The following is a 20,069-nucleotide window of genomic DNA, read 5'->3' as shown; positions in this document are numbered from 1 at the left end:
GGAAGCTTGTTCAAGTGGCTGACCATTCCCTTTCTAAAGAAATGCTTGCTAATGTTAAGTTTGAAGCTCCCCTGATGCAGCTTTCCACCATTCCCACGTGCCCTAGCACTGGATGCCAGGAAGAAGAGATCAGCATCTCCCTCTCCGCTTCCCCTCCTCAGCAAACTGTAGAGAGCAATGAGGTCATCCCCCAGCCTCTGTTTCTCCAAACTAGGCAAACTCAAAATCCTTAGCAGCTCCTCGTAGAACATAACTTCCAGCCATTTCACCAGCTTTGTTGCTCTCCTCTCAATGCGTTCAAGGACCTTCACATCCTTAAATTGTGATGCCAGCACTGCACGCAGTGCCCAAGGTGAGGCCGCACTAACACTAAATACAGCGAAACAATCACCTCTTTTGACCGGCTGGTTGTATTGAGCCTGCTGTCAACCAGCACCCCCAGATCCCTTTCTGCAGGGCTTTTAAATTTCATTGTGTTAGTCTTAGCGCAGTGCTCCAGTCTCTCTAGATCCCCTTGCAGGGCCTCTTTGTCCCTCGAGAGAGCCAACAGCACCTCCCAGTTTGTTCTCATCAGCCAAATTGCTCCTGGTGCATTATACTCCTGCATCGAGATCATTGAGAAAAGTATTGAACAGAAATGGCCTCACAATTGAGCCCTGAGGAACACCACTGGTGGCCGGTCACCACCCAGATGCAGCCCCATTTGCTACAACATCTGTCAGCTTCTTCAGTGCGCTGGTATGAATGCCATCTAGCCCCACGGACTTGTGAACATCCAGGTGGTACAACTGGTCCCTTCTGCTTCAGTGTCCACAAATCGGAAGTCACTGTTCCTGCATTCGAGGTACTCTGACTCAGAGGACTGAATAGCCCAAGGTCTTTCAAGCGTTCTTAAAGACTGAAGTAAAAAAAGCCTTGAATGCCTCTCCTATTTCTTCATCCCTCTTAACCATGTGACCATCTTCAACAATGATCCATATAAAGTTTTCCTTGGATCTCCTCGTGCCATTAACATACTTCAAAAAGCCTTTCTTGTTGTCTGACACCACACTGGCCATGGTCAATTCAAACTGAGCTTTGGACTTTTGTGTCTTCTCCACGCATATGCGAACCACAACTCTGCAATCTTCCTGCAAAGCCTGACCTCCTTCTGGAGATTGTACAATTTCTTTTTCCTCTTGAGTTCCATGAGGTCTTCTGCCCCACATCTTACCTCACTACAAAATGGAGTTGCCTGCTCCTGTGCTTTTAAAAGGTGGTACTTGAAAACTGACCACCTTTTGTAGACTTCTAAAAACAGAGTCGCAGGGGACAATCTCAGGGTGAAAGCTGGTGAAGTCTAATACGAAGCAGAAGGCTCCTGCACCACCTTAGGGCTTGCAACTACCAAAGAGGTTCACAACCTTCAAAGTTAAAGAGGAGCCACATGTGCCCTGAAGCCTTGCTTTTATGAACAAGGTTAAGAAAACAGGGCTTAAGTGGGCTCACCTCTAGCAGTTGCATGTAGGCAAGAAAGTGGCTACAAGGCACCACTGTGGAAAAGTCCCCAAAAGCCTTTCTAGGAAGTCACCATGCTGGGCTGCCTCGCTCAAGCGCCTGTACACCAATGCACGCAGTATGGAGAGTAAACACGAGGAGTTAGAGATCTGTGTGCAGTTGCAGGGCTACGATCACACTGGGATCACAGAGACAGAGTGGGATGGCTTCTGTGACTGGCATGTTGGAATGGAGGGAGAGAGGCTGTTTCAGAAGGACAGACTGCGAAGGACTCCTGCAAGCCAGGAGTTATCTGGGATGCATGGATGACAACTCATCACCTAAGTGACAGAGATTAAACAAAGACAGGTTTTTCTGCTGGAACTCAGGCATACCAAGAAGAATGAGCTTTTTGATGATGGGAAGATCAAAGGCAGCCTGAGCTGCAGTGACCATGAAATGGTGGAGGTGAGGATCCCAAGGGGAGCAAGAAGGATAAATAGCAAGCTCACAGCCTGGGCCTTTAGGTCAGCAGACTTTGGTGTTTTTAAAGATCTGCTCAGAAAAGTTCCTGTGAGATAAAGCTCTGGAGGCAACAGGGGCTTAAGAAATCTGGTGAACAGTCAAGGACCACCTCCTCCAAACTCAAGAGCAGTCCATGCCAATGAGCAGAAAGTCAGGCAAGCATGCCAGGCGGCCTGCAGAGATGAACAAGGAGCTCCTGTCAAAACCAAACCACAAGAAGGAAGCGTACAGAAGGTGGCAGCAAGGACGGGTAACCTGGAGGAACACACAGGCACTGTCCAAGCATGCAGGGGTGAAGTTCGAAAGCCAAAGCCCAACTGGAACTGAATCTGGTCAGGCATGTCAAGGCAAGAAGAAGGGCTTCTGTAAGGACACAGAGGACAAAGGAAGGCTAGGGGAAATGTGGTGCCACTGCTGAAAGAGTGGGCCTTCTCTGATGCTGCACAGCCTGGTTACACAGGACGTGGAGAGGCTGAGGTGCTGAATGCCTTCTTTACCTCAGCCTTTACAAGCAAGATCAATCTTTAGGAATCCTACGTCCTTGAGAGCAGCAGCAAGGGAGATGTATCCTTGGAGGAAGAGGATAAATTTCAGGGAATACTTAAGCAAACTGGAGGCCTCCCTTAGTATTGTTACATCTTGTAGGCAATGGTAATTCAGGTTTTCTGAAAGTCAAAAATCTTCTCCTCATCAGCTGTGTGCCACTCCAAGAAGTGATTTTTTTCCCTTCACATATTGTGCTGTCCATCCCATAATACCCCAACAGTAGAAGAGGGCCCACATAACTTGATTTTCAGCAGCAATGCAAAAATGGGGGAAATAACCTTTGCAGCCCTCCATACCCATAGCTTGGGGAAGGCTGCTCAGTTTCACGGGTAAAAGACTTAAAGAGTCAATGAAACCCCACAGTGCAGCCCACCTGCACCCTGCAAGTTGCCACTGGAATGAGGTGGGAGGGAGGGAAAGAGAAAGATGTGGCATGTCCTCACGCAAGGAAGCCCTCGGGTGACCAGCCAAGGATTGCAGGGCTGGGAGCAGCTGGGCCCCTTCCTGTCAGTGCAGCCACTGGCAACCCCACCAGTGTGCCCAGGACAGCATCACTCACCTGCGCTGCACCCATGCGGCACTCGAGCTGAGTCTCCTGCCAGCACTGTCACATTCCTGCCCCAGAAATCCTGGGGCCTCTCAATCCCAACACTCAGAAGAAGCCTCCGTGAGGGAAGGGTATGGCATAAACCAGGAAATGAAAAGGCGGCATTAGGAAAACAAGCACTCAGCCCGTGTCATTAGCTGGGAGGTTTTCCGTTCATCATGAGCACCTTAAAAAATTGTCCCTTCTGTAGAAGCTACCTCTGGGCCTGGGGCAGGTCGGGACCACTACAAAAGCCAGCCCAACCCCTCGTTCTCTCATCCACTTCTCTCACGTCCACCTTGGGAATCAGGTGAGTCTGAAGCCCTTTCTCCAGTGTTTTTTTTTTTCACACAGATGGGCACTGCTCCATCCTATGCTGGGTCATGAGAGGGGGAAAAGGGGTGAAGGTCTTCCTCAGAGAGTGTCTGGAAATGGCTGAGGGAGCTTTTCTTTTTAAGAGACAGGCAGCAGTCTCTTTGGGCCTGATGATGCTCTGCATTTCCTTGCAAAGAGGATGTGGAACTTGGCTGAGGTTGTCCTTCTCTGAAAAGTTTGGCAGCAGCTTCGTTGGGCCTGGGTGATGCTTGCAGCACTGTGTCTGGTAACCGTTTTGCCTCACTGCACAGTTTCTAACTCACTGCTCAGCAGATGCCTTTGACATGTTTGTGGTGGCGTGACAGACTCCTGGCAGACTCTGCTCACATGTTCCTGTGCTCTGCTTCCTCCCTGTCCTCTTTCCCAGGTGCCTCTGCAGCCCAGAGACATGTCCTGCTACAACCAGTGCCTGCCATGCCGACCCTGCGGCCCAACCCCGCTGGCCAACAGCTGCAACGAGCCCTGTGTCAGGCAGTGCCAGAACTCCACCGTTGTCATTGAGCCTCCTGCTGTAGTGGTGGCCCTGCCCGGCCCCATCCTCAGCTCCTTCCCACAGAACACTGTTGTGGGCTCCTCCACCTCTGCTGCTGTTGGCAGCATCCTCAGCTGTGATGGAGTGCCCATCACCTCTGGGTCGCTTGACCTCTCCTGCATTGCCAGCCGCTACTGTGGCAGAAGGTGCCCCCCCTGCTAAATCCACCAGTGACAGCCTGGACAAGGACCCCCAGAAACCTAGAAGCTGATGCTGGACTGAAGTCAGAGCTCCTGGCCATCAGTTTCAGAGAGGCTTAGAATCCTTTGCTGCCCTTCCATAGGAGGGCAGCTGGGGCCCTCTGAAAACATGGCCAAAGTTTAACTCCTCAGCCTTGCACTCTCTCCAATCTCTTTCTTGTCTTCTGTTCTTCTGGCTCAAGACCCTCAACGCTGACGTGAGCATCTACTGGCCCCTCTACTTTTGTATGGCAGACCTGAGGGATCTCCAACGTGACCAATGGGAGCAGATTTTTGGCAGCTGCTGTTGCTCCCATGCTCTGGCCTCTTTCTCTACAAGTGAACTTGTTTCCCGCCTCAGAGTCATTAAAGTTTTCTGCATCACAGCCTCTGCCTCCACCGGAAACTTTTTCTTGGTGGACATTGTCTCATAGTGCCAAGGAAAGAAAGACATTGACTTGGGTGGCTCTGCATAAGGTGGGAGTACGAGCAGAAGAGGAAGGGGAGGGTGAGAGAGTAGAGAAGGGGGTCCCTTTCAGTTACTGTCTCATGGAACTGAGGAAGACCTACTCAGCACCTTCCCCAGACAGTGATATCAGGCCCTGTGTTGCAGGCATCTCTGCTCAGATACTGTCCCTTGGCTTCAGAGGATGTCCTGCAGATGGAGAGGTCATCCACTGCTTTCCCTTAGAGAGGAGCCCAGTAGTGCTGCAGGTTCTGGGAGGTCAGAATCTCAGAAGCCTCTGAAGAAGAGAATTGGTTCTGCTTTGGAGAGCTCTGTGCTGGGAAAAGAAGTTCATTCAGACATAGCCCCAAACGATGCAGGAGTGACAATGGTGTGAGAAAAAGCCTTCAAACAGTCTTCTCCTCATCCTTGCACTTGTCCCTGAATGAGAGGGCATCATCTGCATCCAAGGGCAAGGATAGCTAGAGCAGGTCATCTATCTATCTACAGCCTGGTCTCAATGCAGAAGAATTGGCGCAGGGCCTGGGAAAGCCATGAGGTATTACATGAGAAGGGCTTCAAGGATGGGCAGAGGGCATGTCAAGAGCAGGTCCTCCAGATCTCAGCACACAGTCACAGAGACATTGGAGGGTCTACAAGGTGATTCTGAATATTTTCAAAAAATGTTTGTAATCATTTAGTTCTAGGAAGGAACATGTTATTTTTGGTTTCCATCTTACTTTGAACTCTGAGCTCTGAGGGACACATCCCGGAGCAGATACTCTAAGAGACAGGTCTTCAGGAAACCCTGAAGAAGCTTTGTGCAGCAGGGAAATCCAGAAAGCAAAGAGCAGCAGCAAAGAAGCTTTGCCCAAACAGCAACAACCTTCTACATTGCCCACCAGCTCACCAGAGCCACTGGGCACAATATCCACATAACCCACAGTGAAAACAAGGGAACTCAAGACCTCAGCTCAGCATGGATCCCACAGCACAATAATGCCAACTACCTCCCACAGGGATACCCGCAAAGCAGAGCTGTGCTCTCACCCAGGTCTCTGGTCCCCACTCTCCTGCTGCCCAAAGTCTCCAGGGAACAAGCTGCAGTGTCTGGCCCTCCCGTGGTGACTCCAGGTCACCTCCAGCAGGGTGAGGGACAATGGCAAATCCTGTAAGAAGTTCACCCTTCTTCCCATTCCCTGTCTGTTCAAAATGCTCCAAGGTCAGGGAAGGGAAGGGAAAAGGAAGCCCTGGCATTGCGGACATGCAAGAGGAATGGGTAACCAGTGCACGCTGCATGACATGGGCCAGCCAGGAGAGAGCCTGGGACACACAAAGAGAGGGAGTGGCATGAGACAGCTTTCATGTCCCCTGCATCAACTTTGAATACTCCTGTGCCTTTGGGTGGCCAGGTCCCCAAATGTGTGCTGTCGAGATAGAGAAGAACTTCTGCAATGACATATCTGTGAAACACTGGGACCACACAGATCAGCAGAGAGAGACAGAGGACAGGTGGACAGCTGGCAAGAGAGAAGGAAGACAAGGGGTCTAAAATGATCAGGAGAGGAGCTGTTCCTTCTTGCTCTCATCTTTCTTTTCTATCAGTAACAGCATCTAGAGAAAGCAGGTGCAGAACCACCCATGTAGTTTGAGGTTTCCCAACATTTGCAACAATCATTGAATGATGATTCAGCTTCCTGCAGAGAACTGTTGAGGGTTGAGGGTCTCCTGGGAAGATGAATCCTGTCTCCAGTCAAAGCCAATTCTTACCCAGTGGTTGCCTCAGGAAGGCAGCGAGGATGAGATAGCTAAGGTGCACATTGAGACCCATCCTCCTGCATGTGTGAGAGAGACTCTAAAAACCCACATGTTCCCTCCAAGAGCCTGGAGAGAGCAGAGCTGCCGGAAATGACTCTGCAAGGGGAACAAAGAGTGAAATGGGGAGGAGAAAATGCTTGTTCTTAGCTCATCTGAAACGTCTGTGCTTGGTCTGCCCTCCTCCAGCAGTGACACATTGCTGCTGCAGCCAACACCTTCTGCCTTTCCAAGTAAGAGGTTAAAGGGTTTAAAGGCCTGCACCTGGTTATCACCTCTCTGACACATCTTTCTGTGCAACATCTTGCGAGTGTCTCCTTCCATGGTGCCTATGTCTTCTCTCTCTCCATCCTCAAGGCCTTGGCTGGGTGATCTCTCCTGGTTCCTGCACGGTGTCTAGCCCCAAGCTCCTGTCAGCACACCCCAAGGCTGCAGCTCTCACAAAACACAATGGTCCAACACCCCCAAACCCTGCACACTCAACCGTCCCACTCAAGTACTGGACAGTGCATTCCAGTACTTGAGAATATTCGGGGTCAGAAAATAGTGAAATACAAAAGAATATTTCTAATATCTAAATAGAATTTTCCACATTCCAATAGTGTCGGTTGCCTTTTGTCCTATCACTGTGCACCTTTTGAGAAGAGCCTGCATCCATCTTTTCCACATCCTCAGAGCATGTGATTGTAGACACCCATAATGTCTCCCTTGAGCCTTCTTTTCCTAAGGCCCTGTTCCCTCAGGCCGTCTTCGTGCCTCAGTTCCTCAAGCCCCTTGACTGCCCTGGGGCATTTGCTGTGCTCTCTCCCACCTTTTCTATGTACTAAAGAGCCAGGAAACTTCCTAGCCCGGTACAGCCCATGGACTACTACCCGTTATTGCTCCTCATGTGGGTGGTGATGGAGCTGAAACACTGAGTCCGCAGTTGATCAAGAGAGATTTCAGGACCCTGGGAAAGCTGGTAAGAGGATCTGGGGCACAGGTTATCTTTTCTTCTATCCTTGCAGTTGAAAGCAGTGACACTGGAAGAAGTAAATGAACCCAGTTGATAAATATGTGGCTCCGTGGCTGGTGTCATCACCACAATTTGTCTTTTTTGACAACGGGATGGGCCACATGGCACTAGACCTGCTGGCACCAAATGGGACTGCTTTTTCTCAGAGAGGAACGAGGGTCTTGGCCCAACAGCTAGCAGGGCTCATTGACAGGGCTTTAAACTAGATTCAAAGGGGGGAGGAGGTTAATATCAAGATTGATAAAGATATGCTGGAAGTACCTGAAGAACAGCAGAAAGGAATTCCAGTCACTCCAGCCAGGAAGTCAGGTTTCATCTGGGGCCCAACTTAAATGCCTTTATGCCAATGCGCGCAGCATGGGGAATTAGCAAGAGGAGTCAGAAGTGTGTGCACGCCTGTTGGGATATGATCTTATGGCATCACGGAGACGTGGTGGGATGAATCCTATGACTGGAGTGTCAGAATAGAAGGGTACAGGCTCTTTAGGAAGGACAGGCAAGGGAGAAGAGTAGGAGGGGTTGCCCTCTATGTCAAGACCAGCTGGAGTGCATGGAGCTGCACCTGGGGACTGATGAGAAGCCAACTGAGAGCTTATGGGTCAGGATTAAAGGGAGAGCAGGGATGGGGGACATAGTAGTGGGGGTCTGCTACAGGCCACCTGACCAGGAGGACCGAGTGGATGAGGCCTTTAACAGACAGATAGGAGCAGCCTCATGTTTATGCGCCCTAGCCCTCATGAGGGACTTCAACCACCCCAACATCTGTTGGACAGACAACACAGCAAGGCATAGGCAATCCAGGAGGTTCCTGGAATGCACGGATGATAACTTCTTTCTCCAAGGGGTAGAGGAATCAACGAGAAGAGGTGCTTTGCTGGACCTTGTTCTCACCAACAAAGAAGGGCTGGTGGGGAACGTGAAGCTCAAGGATAGCCTTGGCTGTCATGACCATGAAGTGGAGGAATTCAAGATTCTTAGGGAAGCAAGGAGGGTGCATAGCAGGCTCACTACCCTGGATTTCAGGAGAGCAGACTTTGGCCTCTTCAGGGATCTCCTTAGTAGAGTATAGTGGGATGAAGCCCTGGAGGGAAGAGGGGCCCAAGAAAGCTGGTTAATATTCAAGGATCACGTCCTCCAAGCTCAGGAGCGGTGCATCCCAACAAAGAGAAAGTCAGGTAGGAACACCAGGAGGCCTGCATGGATGAACAAGGAGCTCCTGGACCAACTCAGACACAAAAGAAGGCCTACAGAGGGTGGAAGCAAGGACAGGTAGCCTGGGAAGAATACAGAGCGATTGTCCAAGGAACCAGAGATCAGGTTAGGAAAGCCAAAGCCCTGGTAGAGTTAAATTTGGCCAGAGACATCAAGGGCAACAAGAAAAACTTCTATAGATATGTCAGTGATAAAAAGAGATCTAGGGAAAACATAGCCCCTCTCCAGAAGGAAACGGGGGACCTGCTTACCCACGATATGGAGAAGGCTGAGGTTCTCAATGACTTCTTTGCCTCAGTCTTCACTGGCAAGAGCTCCAGCTGCACAGCCCAAGTCACAGAAGGCAAAGGCAGGAACTGGGAGAATGAAGAACCGCCCACTGTTGGAGAAGATCAGGTTCAAGACCATCTAAAGAACCTGAAGGTGGACAAGTCCATGGGACCTGATGAGGTGCATCCGCGGGTCCTGAGGGAACTCGCGGATGAGATTGCTAAGCCACTATCCATCATATTTCAGAAGTCGTGGCAGTCTGGTGAAGTTCCCACTGACTGGAAAACAGGAAACATAGCCCCCATCTTTAAAAAGGCAAAAAGAAGACCCAGGGAATTACAGGCCAGTCAGTCTCAGCTTTGCGCCTGGCAAGATCATGGAGCAGATCCTCCTGGCGACTATGCTAAGGCACAAAGAAAACAAGGAGGTGATTGGTGACTGCCAACATGGCTTCACTAAGGGCAAATCCTGCCTGACTAATTTGGTGACCTTCTATGATGAGGTTACAGCATTGATGGATAGGGGAAGAGCAACTGACATCGTCTACCTGGCCCTGTGCAAAGTATTTCGTACTGTCTCACACAACATCCTTGTCTCTGAACTGTAGAGACATGGATTTGACGAATGGACCACTCGGTGGATAGGAAATTGACTGGATGGTCGCACTCAAAGAGTTGTGGTCAATGGTTCAATGTCCAGGTGGATGCTGGTGACGAGTGGCGTTTCTCAGGGGTCAGTACTGGGGCCGGTGTTGTTTACATCTTTGTTGGCAACATGGATAGTGGGATCGAGTGCACCCTCAGCAAGTTTGCAGATGACACCAAGCTGTGTGGTGTTGTGGACACGCTGGAAGGAAGGGATGCCATCCAGAGGGACCTTGACAGGCTGGAGAGGTGGGCCTGTGAGAACCTCATGAAGTTCAACAAGACCAAGTGCAAGGTCCTGCACGTGGGTCGGGGCAATCCCAAGCACAAGTACAGGCTGGGCAGAGAATGGATTGAGAGCAGCCCTGAGGAAAAGGACTTGGGAGTGCTGGTGGATGAGAAGCTCAACAGGAGCTGGCAATGTGCACTGGCAGCTCAGAAAGTCAACCGAATCCTGGGCTGCATCTAAAGAAGTGTGGCCAGCAGGTCGAGGGAGGTGATTCTGCCCCTCTACTCTGGTCTTGTGAGACCCCACCTGGAATACTGCATTCAGCTCTGGAGTCTCCAACACAAAAAGGACATGGAGCTGCTGGAGTGAGTCCAGAGGAGGCCACAAAGATGATCCGAGGGCTGGAGCACCTCTGCTATGAAGACAGGCTGAGAGAGTTGGGGCTGTTCAGCCTGGAGAAGAGAAGGCTCCAGGGTGATCTTATAGCAGCCTTCCAGTACTTAAAGGGGGCCTACAGGAAAGCTGGAGAGGGACTTTTTACAAGGGCGTGGGGTGATAGGAAAAGCGGCAATGGCTTTAAACTGAAAGAGAGGAGATTTAGATTGGATATAATGAAGAAATTCTTCACTGGGAGGGTAGTGAGACACTGCAACAGGTTGCCCAGAGAAGTTGTGAATGCGCCATTCCTGGAAGTGTTCAAGACCAGGTTGGATGAGAGGCTTTGAGCAACCTGGTGCAGTGGAAGGTGTCCCTGCCCATGGCAGGGGGATTGGAACTAGGTGATCTTTGAGGTCCCTTCCAATCCAAACCATTCTATGATTCATTCTATGATTAAGTATCCATCTATCTATCTATCAATCATTTCATCAGCTTTTTCCCTGAGCTCATTCTTCACCTCACTTTCTATAAGCTAACAAAGGCTGATTCATGTATCCGAACAGTCTGATGTTGCAGGCTCAAGCTTCAGCCAATTCCTAGAAGCAAGGCAAGAAAGGGATTTTCCCTCCTTGGGCTAATATGGCCAGGAAATAAATCACAGGAGCAATCATGTCTCTTGCCAAGAGACGATCTCTCCAGCAACGGCCATTAGTGGATGCTGAAAGAAGCATGAGATTAAGACGAGCAGGTAGGATACTTGTTGAGCATCCACTCCTGTGTCACAATCCCCTGGGCCTGAACATGGCTGAAAATTCACACGCATCCATGTCTCAACAGCTTTCCTGCCTGGCACACAGGCTGGGAAGGCAGAGACCCAGCCTAACCATAACCCTTAGCATGATGTTGCCTTCTCCTTTACAGACAGGCTTCATCCCTCCCTTCACATGGCCACATGGTGAACTCCTGGCTGCCTGTGTTATCCTGGGCTCCAGAACACCACCACTGAGGCAAGCATGCTGTGTGGCCAGTTTGATCCCCACCCAAAGAATGCCTGGAGGAGAGATCCTTTGCCATTTCAAAGACGGTGGCCTCTGCAACTGTAGAAATCACGTTTCCCTCTCTGCTTCTGCAGCCCAAGAACATGGACTTTGAAGAGATGAGTGAGCTGCTAGAGCCACGCAGGCTTCCCTGGGGACCAGCTGGACAGAGAACTCTCCCATCAATGGGCAGCTTTCAGCTTCAGCAACCTCAGACCTCTGACCCATTTAGGCAACATGGCAATTCTCTTTCTGACCGCCTCTGAGACATGACTTTGGCAACCCTTGAACCCCAAATGTGTCTGTGCGTGGCATGTCCAAGCTTTCCTCCTATCTCAGGGAATTCACCTGCATATGAAATTGTTCTGCATTTGGTGTGGAGGGAAATCTTCTCCAATAGCCTCATGGTTTGGAACCTCTGGATAAAGTCTGAAGGTTTCCGTTCACCTCTACATCATTGTCTCATGTCTGTGTTGAACTCAACAAATTTGGCGTGTCCAAATTTTTTGTCCTGTCTTGGAGACTTCACCTGCACATGAAAATATTCTGCATTTGGCGTGGAGGGAAATCCTCTGTAACAACCTCTTAGTTTGGAACCTCTGGATAAAGTCTGAAGGGTTCAATGACCTCTACGTTATTGTTTCATGTCTACGGTGAACTCAAACTGCTGACTCTGCGGAATGGCTTCCGAGTACCAGAAGAGATGCCCTGGGAGGAAAACTATGGAGAAGCTCAGAAGAAGCCCGATGCCGATATCGGTGCTTGAAGCCAATGCCAGTGTTGATGTTGATGACAATGTCCGGTGGCAGGGGGCCGGGAAGGGCTCAGTGGGGCAAGGTGGTCCCGGTGAGCAGAGCAGCAGCGCTCCCCGGTGGGCGTGGCTGGGACTGTTATGGAATCATAGAATCAAAGAATCACAGTCAAAAAATCCTAAGAAGGTTTGGATTGGAAGAACTTTGAAAGACCATCTAGTCCAGTCCTCTGTCATGGGAAGGGACATCTCTCACTAGATCAAGTGTCCCAAAGCCCCATCCAGCCTGACCTTGAACACTTCCAATGATGGGGCATCCACAACTTCTCTAGGCAACTTGTTCCAGTGTCTCACCACCCTTACAGAGAATCCTTATATCCAACCTATCTATCCTATATCCAAATCTATCTTCTGTCAGTTTAAAACTGTTACCCTCTGTTCTGGTCCGTACTGGGAACAATATTATTTAACATCTTCATTACTGTTGTGGACAATGGGATTGAGTGCACCTTCAGCACATCTGCAGATGGCACCAAGCCATCAAGAGTGCTGCAGCTGGTACTTTTGAGGGAAGAGGCAGCATCCAGAGGGACCTTAAGAGGCTGGAGGAGTGGGCCCCTATGAACCTCATGAAGTTCAATAGGGCCAAGTGCAAGGTCCTGCACCTGGGTTGGGGCAATCCCCAGTATCAACACAAATTGGGGGATGAATTGATTGAGAGCAGCTCTGCAGAGAAGGACTTGGGGATATCGGTGACTGAAAAAGTTCACATGAACAAGAAATGTGTACTTGCAGCCGAGAAAGCCAATTGTGCCCTGGGCTGCATCAAAAGAAGGGTGTCCAGCAAGTCAAGGGAGGTGATTCTCCCCTTCTACTCTGCTCTGGTGAGACCCCACCTGGAGTACTGTGTCCAGTTCTGGGTTCCCCAATAAAGAAAGAGATAGACCTATTAAATGCAGGCCCTCGAGGAGAAGGCCACAGAAATTACTTGAGGACTGGAACACCTCTCCCATGAAGAAAGTCTGAGAGAGCTGGGATTGTTCAGCCAGAGAGGCTAAAGAGAAGGCTCCAGAGAGACCTCATTGTGATCTGTATAGAAAGAGGGCTTACAAGAAAGATGGAGAAAGACTTTTTATCAGGGTCTGTAGTGACAAGACAAGGAATAATGGTCCATCAGAGCAGCACCTGCTTGAGCTCACCAGCCAACGATGGGAAATCCTGACACAAGTGTGCTTTTTACACACCTGGTACACGTCTATTATGGCTGCCCAGTGGCTAACAATGGCAGCAGCTGATTTAGCCGAAGCAATGCTGCAGCTGCTTTCTGAGGAGATTTGTGACAAACCCATCTGGCTGGCACCTTGCTTCCTGATTCTGGACTTGCAGAGCACAGCCAGGAGCTGGACTTCTTCCTAGGGAGGCATGTCACAGTTGGGGGAACATGAGTCACAGCCTTCCAGGTCAGGTGAGGTCCCTTGGAAACTGCCAGCCTTTCTGGGAGGCTCTTAGAGCATAGGATTTGTCCTCCTGGTACCTCTGCAGCACTGCCCGCAGCCTTCTGCCACCACTCCTGTGGCTCTGGAGACTGCTCCAGTGCCAAAAGCAGAGGAGGAGATGGACAGCTCAGCAGTGCAGCTCCATGAGCTCTAATGAGCCAGGTTAACTGACAGATGTCCAGGCTTGGCTTAGGCAGTTTGAAATCTCCTCCTGATGCCACCTGCTAATTAATATTAGTTTGGCTTTTAGAAGAGAGGGCATTTATCTCAAGGCAACATCACCAGACCAGCTTCCTCTCTGGTGTCCCAGCCTCAGCATTCGCAGCTGCAGGGCATCTGGCTCAGCCCAGACACACAACCCTTTGCTGCTGTGTGAGCAGGTCAGGGCGGCACCTCTCCCTGCATTGAAGCTGGAACTGGTCCCAGACCTCCACAACCACCCTAGAGCGATTGCCAGGGATGGGCTGGATCTTGTCAGACTTTGAGCTTTTTTTGACTTGCCAATGGCTCTCTCCCTCCCCCATCCCTGGAAAATGGGAAAGAGAGTTAAATGGAAATAAGGAAGGAGACTCATGGGTTGAAACAAGAACAATTAATCATTATTATTATTACTACTATTAATAATAATGTATTAAGGATAAAATAAAGTAATATATGATCATGTATCTATAAATGATAATAATACATGAACAAGCGACGCACTGTGTAATTGCTCACCACCCGGTGACCAAAACCTCTCCCATCCTGGCAAACGATCCCAAAACAGATAAGTCCTGACACCACAATCCTGGATGAGTGAGAGGCCTGAAAAGAGAATGAGAGAGAACTGAGAGAGGTTGAGAGTCAGAGAGAGCCCTCAGAAGAGAATATCACCAACTTTCCGACCACCCCTCACCTATCTACCAAGAATGACGTTGCATGATATGGAATACTCCATTGGCCAATTTAGCCCTCAATTCTAAGTCTAAGTTCAAACCATAAGGGGAGTTGTGGGTCCTTTGTCCCAGCCGTGCTCCCCTCAAGCCTGTTGTGCTCCTGCACACCAGAAAAACATGAGGAGCTGAAAGGACCTTGATGTCTCAGCACCAGATATAAACATCAGTGTGTTATCAACATTCTTCTTATTAAACCCCAAACACAGAGCTCTTCTAACTGCTAAAAAGAAAACTAACTCTGTCCCAGTCAAAACCAGAAGTTCAACCCCATTTCTGTGTGCAGACCTCGGCGTTTGCAGCCTGCAGGGAGCTGGGCTGGTAGCAGACTCACAGTCCTCTGCTGAGACATTGCTTCCTGCACAGGAGCTGGGGGGGCTGGTTCCAGGCAAACAGGTCTCCCTCTGGGACATCACAAAGAACACCAGGGAGATTGTCATGCATTCTTTGTTTCTAGCACTGGGGTAGATGTGACACCTGCTGAGAGGAGACTGAGGCTGGGGCTGACTCCCCAAAGAGCACAGGGGAATGAGGGGCCATGGGTGCCCCGTGCTGGGAGCACGCCTGGGTCGAGTTTTCTTTGTGTTTGTTTTGCTTTATCCTTAGTCATGTAGATAGGAGAAGGAGAAGGTGCAGCATCTCTTTACATCAACTGTCATGGCTGAAGTTCAGGAGGGAAAAAACATAATGGAACCAGTTTCAAGGTGTCTCTACCTTAAGACAAGAGAAACCCAGTAGCTGTTGGGAAGGATGGATGTGCCTCCTGTTCTTAATAGTGGTCAAGATGAACAAATAGCTGATAGCTAAATGCAATGGCTCACCTATGTGCAGCTTGTACTTGACCAGACAGCAGATTCCTCCATGCATGTTTACATCACTGACAATAGAGGACCGCACCTTCATGTAGTGTGCCATGGGAACATTTAGGACCCTGTCCGCATAAATTGATGTCTGGAATAAAAAGGAAACATTCCATCAGAGATAGTGGAGTTTCCTCAAGCCTGAGAGTATCAAAACACCACACAGACTCTAGTTTGTGAGAGGGAGGAATCTTCACGAGCGCAGGCTCGTTTCTCATGCCCAGATTCAGCACCTGCAATGAAGGGGAAATTCAAATTGTAACGGTTCATCAGTGGTAATTTGTGACTAAGGAATGATGCGTCACGGAGGGCAAGAAAGTCCAATGTCAGAAGGGGTTAAAGTGGTGGAAAGCAGGAATTCCAGGGACAGAATGACTCCCTGTAAGGGAGTGAAGTTTCTGTTGTTGATGAGATAAGAAACAGTCTCCGTGTTGTCCTGTAGCCATCCTGGAGTGGGAGCACTCAGAGTCCACCTTTGGGCAGGAGAGCTGGATTGAAGGATGGCCCCATGGCTGTGCTAAGGTGCCCCACGCAACCGCTCACAGGATTGGTGCTGATGCAAATGTGTACAAGGAATCTGCTTGTGATGCATCTTTGCAGACCCCTTGTAGAAACACTTATGATGGTGGGACTCTGCACAGTGCAATTGTTCATTACTGTTTTTTAAAATTATTTAAGCACAAATGGGTGTTTATTTTGCCTCAAGAGATAACACAAAAATTCCCCTATAGCAGCCTGATGCAAGTCTGGCTTCTCCCAGACAAACAGTCCCCTACTGCCAGGGAGCTCATCACTACTACACTGCGCCCTTGTAGGAGCTGCTGATGTTCATAGATCCCTCTAACTCCTCTGAGGAGATTTCAAGGAGCCCAGGGGGTTGCAAGGCTTCATTTGCATGTTGGTCTCTTTGCTTATTGCTTATGAAATTGGAGAGCATCTGGGCTTTTGGCAATTGGGGCTGTTCTGTGTGGCGTGTTCTGCTCCTCATGCACAGACTTTGCACTCGGATGGGCTGAACAGCTGGAGATAACCTGATGGCTTGAAACAACTCAGCCAAATTCTTTACTGACTGAAGAGAACAAACAGGCCCATGTATGTCTGTCAAAATGCACTACAGGGGCCTCTGAGTGAGAGTGGTCAGTGCTTGACGGACCTATTTAGTCATGGGCTCACAGGAATTTACTGAGTCTGAGTCAGGGGGGCCGAGAGCAAGCCCCTGGCATCCTGGTTCCCAGCAGACTCTGCCCTACAGTCAGGGCCAACCACCTCCAGAGCCAATGACACTCATCCCTTTCAGAAAGAGGATCTTGCCCTGCAGATCCGTGGGTGCACAGGGGCAACAGCAGTGCCAGGGGAGAGCTGAGGGCCCCTTCCCCAAGCTCAGCCTTGCACAGACACGTGCCCTCCCTCCCCTGGCTTGTTGCACAGCCAAGGAAGCTCCCTGCACCAGGGTGTCTTGCACAGCACAGAGGTACGTGGCACTGTCAGAGACCTCGACTTCCTCCAGCTGCAGGAGGCTGTATTTCCCCGTGGTGTTCAGCACCGTGGTGAGACGGTCACTGTGCTTGGAGCCAGCTGATGCCTGATATGAGACCAGCTGGGGAGCTTGTCTTTTCCTCTGCTGGTACCAGAACAAGCCATAAAAGTTGGAGGTCAGGTATGTACAGGTTGTTTGGAAGGTGTCTCTCTGTTTCACTGTGACTTGTCCTTCTTGCTGGGTGATGGTGACCTGTCCCATGATACCTGGAAGAAAGCAACGGTCAGCAGCTGTGGAGGGAAAGGCTCTGGGAAGCAAACCAGGAGTGGATGCAAAACCCTGGTGTAGAAGGCTCCCTGTCCCTAGCCGTGCAGAAAAAATCTGAGGCTTGTGGACAGTGAGGTGGAGGATAGTTCTGGGCAGGAGCTCAGAGCTCTCATCCCAGTGGGGATCCTGACAAAAGCGGTGCTGTGTCCCTGTTTCTCCTCCCTGCTCCCTGATTGCTCAGAGAATCAGGAAACAGCCTGTCATGCCTGACCTTTGTGTGCTGAGATCAGAACCTTCCCACTGGTTGAGAGGGCCAGAGAGCTACAGGAAAACAATTCATCCTCTTTCCACATCCCTGTCATCTCCGAGGACACCCAGGTACCTGAGGCCATGCAGTACTAAGGTTAATGTTGGAAAGAGGGGAGCCCTGGCTGAGCTGACAATCAGGAGGAAAATGGAGACCATGCAGCCAGCAAGGAGGCACAGGCAGGTGGCACATTCAAAGTCCCTTTAGCAATTTAGAAGGGATCTGTAATTTGTGCTGGAATGGAAGAAATTTCAGGCTCAAAGACAGCTGAGGCATCCTCTGGTGACAGCAGGTGGACCAGAAGAGAGAGGCAGAGTGAGATGGATTGAAGGGGAGAGAAAAGACAGAGAAGGGGTCTGAGGTGTCTCTTCTCTCTCTTCTCCTTTCCAACACTAAGAGAGTCTGGAAAGAAGTGGTGTAAAATCACAAATGTGAGGCAACATTTCCCAGTGTTTTCCTGTTATTCAAAAGAATTTCCACACACGGACCTGATAAGGCTGGTGAGAATTTCTGAGGAGAAGTACGGATTGAGGAAAAGCCAGGACTTACCCTGCAGTTGCCCCAAGAACACCATGAGGATGAGAGACATGAGGTGCATGATGAGACCAACTGTGCTGTTTGATGAGTGAGAGAGTCAGAAAACCACCTCCAGCCCCGAGATAACAGAGCTGCCGGAAACGACTCTGTTGTGGGAGCAAAGGAAGAAGCGAGGCTGAGAAATGATCTGTCCTTCCTGTGCCTGAAATGCTCCTTCTGGGTTTCTCCCTCCTCCAGCATCAACGCCTGTGGCTCCCTCAGCCAACGGCATTCTGAACATTTCCACAGTGGGGGGCCTTGTGCACTCTGCACACGGGTACAGGAAGATGAGTGTTTCTGCATTTCTACAAAGAGGAGAAACACAGCCTTCGTTCTCAACACGCAACCATCCTTGCTGACCCCACGGCCACGTCCCAGGCAGTCTCTCCTTCCTTGATGCTTCTGTCTCCACTTGCAACATGTCCTGGACAATGTCCAGATGACTTTAGAATGCCTCCAATGACAGAGACTGCACAACCTCTCTGAGCATCTTGTGCCACTGCTTTCCATGCTTACAATGAAAAAGTGTTTCCTGATGTTCAGACAGGATCTTCTGCCCATCAGGTTGTGCCCGTTGCTTCTTGTTCTGCCACTGGACACCATGGAGAAGAGCCTGGCTCATCCTTCATCACACGCTATCTTCAGATATTTGTACTCATTGATGAAATCTCTCTTGAGACTTCTGTTTTCCCAGTTAAACTGTCCCAGTTCTCTCGGCCTTTCTTCACATGAGAGTTGCTCCAGTCTCTTCATCATCCAGAGCGGCCCTTGACCTGACAATCTCCAGGATGTCTATGACATATTTCCCTAGAGAAAAGACACTCCTCCTCACCCTCTGTAGTCACCAGCACACTCATATTTGTGCATCCCTCAAGTATCATCACAGGCCTTCAGTCCATCTGACAGCCCTGCCTGAAGCCTGGGCCTTCTTTCCCAGCACCTGGCTCTCCTCCTTCTCTCTAGCTAGGCCAGTCTGATGGTCACAAGCAAACAGATGCATCCAATCACCCACTCCTCTCACAATCTCTCCACACTCTTGGGTCCCTCCAACATTACCATGGGTTGGTGATATCAGCCTGTGACATGTTTTTCCTTGTTGAGTTGCTGTACCCAGACCTTACCTACACCCCAGGTCCCCCAGCTGCCTGCACAGAGACCAGCAGGCTCTGAGATCGATGACCTGTTCTCTGGTTGCTGGCACTTAAACCTTGCAGCACACCCTCCCCCGCCCATCCAGTTGCTGTCACCCAGGCCTACGATTCCTATGGCCATTGGTTGTTTGCCCAGGTACTGGCACTCAGGTCTCTCTTTCACACCAGTCTCTCCTGCTACTGGCACTCACACATGGGAAGTTACACAGAAGGATGGTTAAGAAAAGCTTTAATAAGAAGTGAGGGAGGAGTGTAGTGATCAGGCACAGGGCTCATCCCAACAAGTGCACTGACTGACCCCTGTCTATGTGTAGGTGCTCCTTCTTTCCTTCCTTCCTCCCTTCTATTACCCCTCCTTGCTCCTCTCCAGTCCCTGCTTCCCCACCCTCACCCTCTCCCATCTTTGACCCTTCTCTAAAGCATTCCTTAACAAGTGTTGCCTTTTCCCACAGGCCCTCCTCAAACATCCATAATCCTCATGTTCCCATTCTGTACTTCTGGTCACCTACTAATCTCAGCCTGTCTCACTTCAAAGCTACACTTCCAGTTCCCTAATGGCCCATCCATTAGAGCCTGAGGAGCTCTGGTCTCCCTCCTTGTCTCCCTCATCACTTACTTGGAGGTTGGTGTCATTGTGTGCTTTGTTTGTCACTTTTACTTGTTTTTCCCTTTGAAAGGAACAGGGACTTGATCTGGCAGTATTAGTGAACCAGCAGCTCTCACCTTCCACATGCCTTTTCAATGACCTCCGGTGAAGTTCCTCTGATTGTCGAGTTCCTCAAGGCACTGAAAGGTTCCTGTTCCAGGAGAAAAAACTGATTCTCTTCAGTCAAGGTTCTGGGGAGAAGCTCCATGCTGAGCTCAGTCTTTGAAGTGTCTCCCTGCAGCACCTGCAGCAATGCTGAGCCATGGGATTCACTTTTCAGGACGCCTGAGGTTTTACAAACAAGAAGGAAAATGGAAAGATCGGCCAAACGAACAATCAGTT

General features: G+C 50.0%; 1 pseudogene; it reads left to right on the top strand.

The window, feature by feature from the left end:
- Nucleotides 1–3,410: 3,410 nt before the first annotated feature.
- On the top strand, nucleotides 3,411–4,202 carry LOC147527026 (feather keratin Cos2-3 pseudogene; annotated as a pseudogene).
- The last annotated feature ends 15,867 nt before the right edge of the window (nucleotides 4,203–20,069 follow it).

This window comes from Tauraco erythrolophus, chromosome 25 (genome assembly GCF_009769465.1).
Source record: "Tauraco erythrolophus isolate bTauEry1 chromosome 25, bTauEry1.pri, whole genome shotgun sequence".
NCBI classification, from domain to species: Eukaryota; Metazoa; Chordata; class Aves; order Musophagiformes; family Musophagidae; genus Tauraco; species Tauraco erythrolophus.
Note: the sequence above shows the minus strand (reverse complement) of the source record. Positions and strands in the feature narration are given on the sequence as shown.